Source organism: Cicer arietinum, chromosome 3, assembly GCF_000331145.2.
Source record: "Cicer arietinum cultivar CDC Frontier isolate Library 1 chromosome 3, Cicar.CDCFrontier_v2.0, whole genome shotgun sequence".
In the NCBI taxonomy this organism is placed as follows: Eukaryota; Viridiplantae; Streptophyta; class Magnoliopsida; order Fabales; family Fabaceae; genus Cicer; species Cicer arietinum.
The window spans coordinates 34,712,970-34,722,627 of NC_021162.2; the positions used below are offsets into that span (position 1 = coordinate 34,712,970).

Here is a 9,658-nt window from a genome sequence, read left to right on the forward strand (position 1 = left end):
ACTGTCACCTAAATTGGCTCGTTTTATCTTCAATTCCCTAACTTGTTGAACCTCATTGTGAAATAAAGGTTTAACAGTGTCAGCAAGTTGTTGGGAGACCAGATACATGATGCCATGTATCCCCATGTCATTTTGTTCTCTAATAAATAATGTTGTCATAACTATTGGTTGCTCAAGTGGAATAACCATCGTGTCCCAAAATGCATTAGGATGACCACAAATGTAGGCATTCCCAACATATGGGGAGGGTCATTGGACCTATGTTGGACTAAATTCTTTGATGGTTGTTCCATACTAATGAGACTTTTATCGAAACACAAATGCATCTATCAAATGTTATTGTGACCTCGCAAAGTGAACTCACTACACTAAAATTAGGCTTTAACAATGTTTTTTGTATGCATTTAATAGCTCTTTTAAGCGCTATAGTATGTAGTGATGTTAAAATATACGACAATGCTTTTTAAAATATAAAAGCGCTGTCGTAGGTGATATTTAATAGCGCTTTTTTTAAAAGCGATGTCGTAGGTAGAAACTTATAGTGCTTTTGGGTTAAAAGTGTTGTTATAGGTGCTCATTTGACAGCGTTTTTAAAAAAAAAAAACGTTATCGTATGTGGTAACTTATGCGTGTGTATTTTCTTCTAAAAAGCGTTGTTGTAGGTATTTAATAGCTCTTTTCACATAAGTGTTGTCGTAGGTATATAATAGCGTTTTTTAAAAAAAAGCTCTGTCGTAGGTATTTCATAAAGCTTTTATAGATGAAAACTAATAATTTTATATTATTCGATTTGATACTGACCACAATCATCACCAATAGGATTTAAGAACCCTTTAAGTTAAAAGACTAGAACTAGACTATTAATCAAATTGTAAGACACGATACAACCATTGATGTTTTGACATTATTTTAGGATATAATCTTCGCCAACTATTGTCTCTCGTGTAAATGACCTACGGTAGTAATAGATTGAGGTGTGTGCAATTGATGGATATATCACTCACCAATAATAGATTGAGGTCTCTAGCAAAAGTCTCCTCTAAATCATTTGAAAATTACATGTATATAGGCATCACATTATTTGAGGATATTATCCATGAAACCTACGGCAGTAAATCCTCTACAGTATATGAAACTAAACTATAGAACTAGATATGTAAGTCACAAGAACGCTTACTTCTGAACTAAGTACCTTGTGAGAACTCAATTGATTTAGATAAGCATCACTTCTGACAATACTAGACTCATTCCTTAGAGCCACCGAATGCATAACTTTAATAAATTTCAATGGATATCTGAAGCAATTGTAATCCTTTTAAAATAAATTTATTTAATTAAAAAAATTGGAAAATAAATACATCAAATGCATAACACATCATCACAAGACACATTTGGTTAAACATTCTACTATTACCAAGTTAAAAAGAAAAATTGAATGGCAAACAATCTTTAAGTGATAGCTGAAGGAATGTCATTAACATGATCTGCATTAACTTTATAGATTAACATGATATGCATTAACTTCAATGAAATTGTCTTAGATAAACAAATTAGAACAAAAAACGAAACATGATATCGCTTAAACCTTGCAGATTTTATGGAGACAGATTGTGCCAAAATTGACGATACCAATGGTTTATTTGATGCCTACTCAACATGAGGGCACAAGCGTCATGTTTGTGCTAAAGCTAAAAGAAGATTACTAATGTTAACCATGATAACATCCAACTCAACCCAATGTAAAAACATCATACTAGTTAGAGTGCACGAGTAACAACTCTATTCTACCACGGGATTCACTAAATTTTTTAGTTCCTGAAACCAAATCTATAACCAGTATTTTCAAATACAAGATAACTACACACATGATTTATGGAGAAACGTTTGCTAGCATAAGCTCTCTAATACCTTATTTTTAAGTTTCAATAAAAGTTGCAGCTGATTTGCTCTGATGTTGAATGTTTTTATGAATGTGTGTTTGTTTTGAAGTTAAGATTCTTTGCTATAATATGTAGTTTAGTTGTTTCTATGATTCTACACATGTCTTCTATTAAATAGTGATTGCTACTAATTTATCATAGAGAATAATTTCTAGTGATTTGAGTTTTTATATTGGGGTACTAATTTTTCAATATCTAATTTGTATAGCAAGTAGGGTTGGAGATAAACCTGGATGCATGTTACCTAGTTGCAACTGGTAATCCTCACATATAGTTGTATGATGTGAACTCTTAAAAGGAAAACTGAATGGCAAACAATTTTTAAATGATAGTTAAAGGAATGTCATTAACATGATATGCATTAACTTTATAGATTAACATGATTTGTATTAACTACAATGAAATTGTCTTAGATAAGCAAATCAAAACAAAAAAGGAAACATGATATCGCTGAAACCTTATAGCAGTACCCTTAAGTTTCTTAACTTCCTCTTCAAGTCAAGAAAAGACAACCTTATTCTTCTCATCATCATCAGCACTCACAAACTCCTTCATCAAATTATCTAGAGATGCTACTATACAAGCCTAAATAATTAATAATTAATCCATTAAGCTATAAGAATAGTATTCTAGCTTATTTAAACAGTAAACACATTAATAAAGTAACCGTAGAAGCAAGTCGACCCTGTTCTTCACGGTTGGTGTCGCATTTCTCATTGATGAAAGCTACAAAATCATCCAAATCATGACCACGAACATAATCTTCGCCAGCTTTATTGTTCTTCGGGAAAAGCTTCAATGAGGGATAAGCAACAACACCTTATCTGTTAATGGAAATCATCCAAATTAGGCACATGTTTTTGTTAAATATGATTTTAACATAGTTTAATTACAAGGCATATAAAAGTATGTCACTACACTCACTTCTCAGCCAAATCTTTCTGCTTGTCAACGTCAACATTCACAATAACTACTTCTTCCTCCAACCTAAATACTGCAGCAACCTTTTCATAATTTTGAAGAAATAGTAAAAGCAATATCAGCATCAACCTTGATATAGTGATATCGAATACTATGCACAAAAATCACCGACATAATTAAGTTTAAAATAATTCAAAATTCCATGAAGATCAGAATAGATGACAAACTACCACACCAACATATTCTAATGGTGATAATCAACAAGACTTGAATACAAGAGAAAAACAACATTGGATGGTTAGAATCTACTACTAAGTATTCAGAACATTGACTCAAGAACACATCTATATAATATAAATTAACAATTAAAATCACTTATTCACATGCATGAGGAACCCAATACATAACCCAAAACAAAACATAACCCAAACAAAACAGAACCCAAAACAAAGCAGAACCCAAACAAAACAGAACCCAAAACAGAAATCAAGGTCAGCAGTAGTGTTTTTTTCTCTAAAATATGTCAATAAAAATATTCATGTTTTTGTAAATTAAAATGACATTACTAAATTGAAACAGAGCCCTAAAAAATTAAAACAAAACCCAACAAATCAAAAACACTAGCAAGGTACCAAATGTTGAAACAAAACCTAAAAATTTGCAAAGAAAACCCTAACAGAGCGACACTTACGATGGCGGAGATGTTGAGATGCGATGGCGAAGTCGTTTCCGAGACTTGGTTGCACAGAGAAGGGTTGCGTCGAAGATTAGATACAGGTTACGGGTTTCGCAGGGAGATGAGGGTTTCCACAAAGAAGGGTTTCGTAGGGAGAGGAAGGTTTGTACAGAGAAGGGTTTCCTAGGAAGAAGAGGGTTCGCAAGGAGAGTGAAGAAACTAGTATACATGCATGCATATAGTTAAAAAATTAGAAAGATCCTATGTCATGACTTATTAAAATGTGCTTTAAAAGACTCTGACCTTATAACAACGCTTTTATAGCGTTTTAAAATACCCTATAAAAATGCTATATGACTCTATAACTGCACTTATAGAAAAAACATTGTAAATATTTTGACTCTATTATCAAAGATTTTGTTATTATATATTGATAAACAATAGAGTTTGAATAAAAAATTGCCAAATTCTATTAAATTATTGATAAATAAATAAAAATATATTTAATATATAAATATTTATAAATCATGATATAATAAAATACACACATTTAGTTAGTCAACAAAACACTCCCTATTTGATTCAGATTTTCTTTGATTCGGATTTTTTTCATTATTTATTTATTTGATAATAGGCATTAAAGATATTAAATGGAATGCTTTTTCAAGGGAAGGATTGATTTTAATTTTATTTATTTTTACAAAAAGGGAATGAAATGTTACATATCAACAAATAATCGTGAATGAGATTTATAGTGGAATTTTAGGATAGCCTTAAAATAACCGTCCAAAAATATTTTTTTAAAGTGATTTAAAAGACTCTGACCCAATGATAGCGATTTTATAAAAAAGAGCTTTAAAAGACCATTTGAAAACGCTATATGAGCCTATAACAGCGCTTATAGAAAAAATGTTGTAAATATTTTGACCATATGAAAGCGCTTTTATAAAAACAACGTTGTCAAAAGCTTTATTATTATATATAACTATCAATACCTGTGACAGCACTTTTCAAAAAAACATTGTCTTAGCCTCGGTGTATTTTTAAAATATAATACAACAACTTTTTTAGTTAAAAAGCGTTGTTAAATGTGTGCTATAAAATTTATATTTTGGTGTAGTGACTGTTAAATGATCACTGTTGGAATTAAGAATTATCCGAAGAAATGACTAACCAATCTCAACTATTATTCCCTTTTCTTCAATCGTTTACATTAAGGAAGCAAATATGTCACTACTCCAAAAAGTGTTAAGTATGATGTGTTTGTGATAAAAAGATAAATAATGTATAATGATCTTGTTTGATTGATCGAGTGTGTCTAAAAATATTACAACCACTGGTATTTATATGCAAAATTAATCCTACTGACCATAAGTCGTGGCCTATAGAAATGTAGCCTCGCTCGGCTAATTATTACGCGGGTAATGTGTGATAACTTTTGTTTTTGGGAATTTGTGGTGCCCCATGATCGCATCATCGTTCATATCTTTTCGGCATGTCTCATTGGCTATATTCGTGCGTGCCTTTTCCTAGAATTGTGGCTCAATGTTGATCAATAGTGACGGTAAAATGTGGAAGATGAGCTCAACTGTCAAATTATCAAGTTCCATTGAGCTTTGAATCATTCCTAACCTATCCAACCTTTGTGGAATCCTGTAAACTTGAAAAAGATTTAACTGACTCATATTTGTCTGTTTCTTGCACACTTGATCTTGCTTCGGTTAAGGGGGAGTTCGACTACCTCAAAATTTGACTATTTATTGTTCTCAACTAATAAATTATTAATTTTTTAGTGTAAATATAGATATTTAATATGTTGAGGTTCAAATTCAAACACAATATTTAACTTCCCTTAAGAATTAAAAAATATGGGGTTTTTTTCTTATAATTGGGAACAAAATTATAAGTACTTGAAGGAGTACTTGCCTAAAAGCACTCAAAATTATGGGTGTTTCGTGTATTTATTATCAGACTAAATAAGCATGTTCATTGCAGAGGATAAATTTTGAGTGTTTATAAAAAAAATGTGGCGATGAAAACATCATTTTTATTAGTGTAATTCGTTTAGTATTTTTTTTGTTGTTGAGGTGTTAGATTGGAGAGTGGTTAAATATTTATTGATCATTATTATTTAAAAAATGTAAAATAAGTCATATGTATGCGCAAAATTCATTTAAACACCTAAGAGAGCTTCAATGTGTATCTTCTAGTTCAATTCAAAATTAAAAAGATACTAGAGAATAACCCGCACGTTGCGCGGTAAAATTTAATATATTACTAAGTACAAAATAACAATAATATATGTAATTTAAAAGTAATGTTAATTTTATTTTATAGTAGAATATACTCAAGTGTTTATGTACTTAAAGGTAAATATATTTTTAAATAATTATATATAAGCTAGGTTTGCTTTAGTACAAAAGAAGAAGTAAAACATTGTTGACTAAAACAATTCTAGCAAAATATATTTAAATGTGGAATTGGTTTATTCAAACTTTTTTTATTTCATTGAAGTGGTTCTTCTAATAATATTGTGTGCTTTGTGATATATTATAACATTCATTCGTGAGTGATAGTTTGTTAAATCCAAAATATTAAAACAATTCATTCGTGTGTGCTTTGGAATTTTAAAATAATTATTTGACACAGTCAATAAACTTCAAGAGTAGTTGAAAAAAATTATAGGCAAGAAAAGTTTGTGAATGTTTAAGACATAAAAAGTTTCGAGTGAATAATGAAATAGTTAGAAGTACTTCATTTTCAAATATTTAATATTATTCTTTTTTCTTTTCAATTATAATTTGTGTTTTTTTAATTATAAAAAGAAAAAATGTTATGGAAGACACATTCAACCTAGAAAAAAACATTCATTTTATATGCAATAATATTGATATATGATCTTGAACAATAATTGACAATATAAAAACAATATTATTGAAGTATTTGTGAATTAATAGTGTGTCACATAAATAGTTGTACATTGGTTGCATTTTATAATGTCGTTATCATTGTTTGAACTTAGAATTTACAAGAGAGTGGTTGAAAAATAGAAGATAGATCTTGATGTGTGTATGTAGTCGAACTTGCATTGCCATGATTTGAAGATATTGGATAGTTTATATTCTTTTGAAGATACATCTTGATGTATTTATGTACTTAAAGGTAAATATATTTTTGAATAATTATATATAAGCTAGATTTGCTTTAGTACAAAAGAAAAAGTAAAACATTGTTGACTAATACAATTCTTGCAAAATATATTTAAATGTGGAATTGGTTCATTCAAACTTTTTTTATTTCATTGAAGTGGTTCTTCTAATAATATTGTGTGTTTTGTGATATATTATAACATTCATTCGTGGGTGATAATTTGTTAAATCTAAAATATTGAAAAAATTCATTCGTGTTTGCTTTGGAATTTTAAAATAATAATTTGACACAGTCAAGAAACTTCAAGAGTGGTTGAAAAAAATTATAGGCAATAAAAGTCTATGAATGTTTAAGATATAGAAAGTTTCAAGTGAATAATGAAATAGTTAGAAGTACTTTATTTTCAAATATTTAATATTATTCTTTTTTTTGTTTCAATTATGATTTGTGTTTTTTTAATTATAAAAAGAAAAAATGTTATGGCATACACATTCAACTTAGAAAAAAAAACTCATTTCATATGCAATTAATATTGATATATGATCTTGAACAATAATTGACAATATAAAAACAATATTATTGAAATATCCATGAATTAATAGTGTGTCACACAAATAGTTGTACATTGGTTGCATTTCATAATGTCGTTATCATTGTTTGAACTTAGAATTTACAAGAGAGTGGTTGAAAAATAGAATGGGTGTATGTAGTCAAACTTGCATTGTCATGATTTTAAGATATTGGATAGTTTGTATTTTTTTTTATGGGTTATTGAAATGAAAGTTTTGATGAGTAATTATAGCTTTTTAAATATATTGATGGATTATTAGTGATAAATTAAAACTGAAATTATATAATGTATGAAATAATTGTACTTGAACAAATGAAAAAGTTTGTATTATATATTCAAGAAACAAAACATGATAGAATAGATGATGAATTTGGAATGTGCCACATCAGAATTTTGGTGAGTTGGCAAATATTTGAGGATGTGGCATAGAGGAAGAACTTTGGAAGGTTCTGTTTTAATTATTATAATAGATAATAAATAATCGATTCGTGGGTGATAGTTTGTTAAATCTAAAATATTGAAAAAATTCATTTGTGTCTGCTTTGGAATTTTAAAATAATAATTTGACACAGTCAAGAAACTTCAAGAGTGGTTGAAAAAAATTATAGGCAACAAAAGTCTATGAATGTTTAAAACATAGAAAGTTTCGAGTGAATAATGAAATAGTTAGAAATACTTTATTTTCAAATATTTAATATTATTCTTTGTTTTTTCAATTATGATTTGTGTTTTTTTAATTATAAAAAGAAAAAATGTTATGGGATACACATTCAACTTAGGAAAAAAAAACTCATTTCATATGCAATTAATATTGATATATGATCTTGAACAATAATTGATAATATAAAAACAATATTATTGAAGTATCCATGAATTAATAGTGTGTCACACAAATAGTGGTACATTGGTTGCATTTCATAATTTCGTTATCATTGTTTGAACTTAGAATTTACAAGAGAGTGGTTGAAAAATAGAATGGGTGTATGTAGTCGAACTTTCATTGTCATGATTTGAAGATATTGGATAGTTTGTATTTTTTTATGGGTTATTGAAATGAAAGTTTTGATGAGTAATTATAACTTTTTAAATGTATTGATGAGTCATTAGTGATAAATTAAAATTGAAATTATATAATGTATGAAATAATTGTACTTGGACAAATGAAAAGGTTTGTATTATATATTTAAGAAACAAAACATAATAGAATAGAAGATGAATTTGGAATATGCCACATCAGAATTTTGGTGAGTTGGCAAATATTGGAGGATGTGACATAGAGGAAGAACTTTGGAGGGTTCTGTTTTAATTATTATAATAGATTATTATAATAGATTCGTGGTTGATAGTTTGTTAAATCTAAAATATTAAAAAAACTCATTTGTGTCTGCTTTGGAATTTTAAAATAATAATTTGACACAGTCAAAAACCTTCAAGAGTGGTTGAAAAAACTCATTTCATATGCAATTAATATTGATATATGATCTTGAACAATAATTGACAATATAAAAACAATATTATTGAAGTATCCATGAATTAATAGTGTGTCACACAAATAGTTGTACATTGGTTGCATTTCATAATTTCGTTATCATTGTTTGAACTTAGAATTTACAAGAGAGTGGTTGAAAAATAGAATTGGTGTATGTAGTTGAACTTACATTGTCATGATTTGAAGATATTAGATAGTTTGTATTTTTTTATGGGTTATTGAAATGAAAGTTTTGATGAGTAATTATAGCTTTTTAAATGTATTGATGAGTCATTAGTGATAAATTAAAACTGAAATTATATAATGTATGAAATAATTGTACTTGGACAAATGAAAAGGTTTGTATTATATATTCAAGAAACAAAACATAATAGAATAGAAGATGAATTTGGAATGTGCCACATCAGAATTTTGGTGAGTTGGGAAATATTGAAGGATGTGGCATAGAGGAAGAACTTTGGAGGGTTCTGTTTTAATTATTATAATAGATTATTATAATAGATTCGTGGGTGATAGTTTGTTAAATCTAAAATATTGAAAAAATTCATTTGTGTCTGCTTTGGAATTTTAAAATAATAATTTGACACAGTCAAGAAACTTCAAGAGTGGTTGAAAAAAAATTATAGGCAATAAAAGTCTATGAATGTTTAAGACATAAAAAGTTTCGAGTGAATAATGAAATAGTTAGAAGTACTTTATTTTCAAATATTTAATATTATTTTTTTTTGTTTCAATTATGATTTGTGTTTTTTTAATTATAAAAAGAAAAAATGTTATGGGATACACATTCAACTTAGAAAAAAAAACTCATTTCATATGCAATTAATATTGATATATGATGTTAAACAATAATTGACAATATAAAAACAATATTATTGAAGTATCCATGAATTAATAGTGTGTCACACAAA

At 28.1% G+C, this 9,658-nt stretch overlaps 1 pseudogene; it reads right to left on the reverse strand.

The window, feature by feature from the left end:
• Nucleotides 1-1,055: 1,055 nt before the first annotated feature.
• LOC140919738 (probable protein disulfide-isomerase A6) lies at nt 1,056-2,986 on the reverse strand (annotated as a pseudogene).
• Between the last annotated feature and the right edge of the window lie 6,672 nt (nt 2,987-9,658).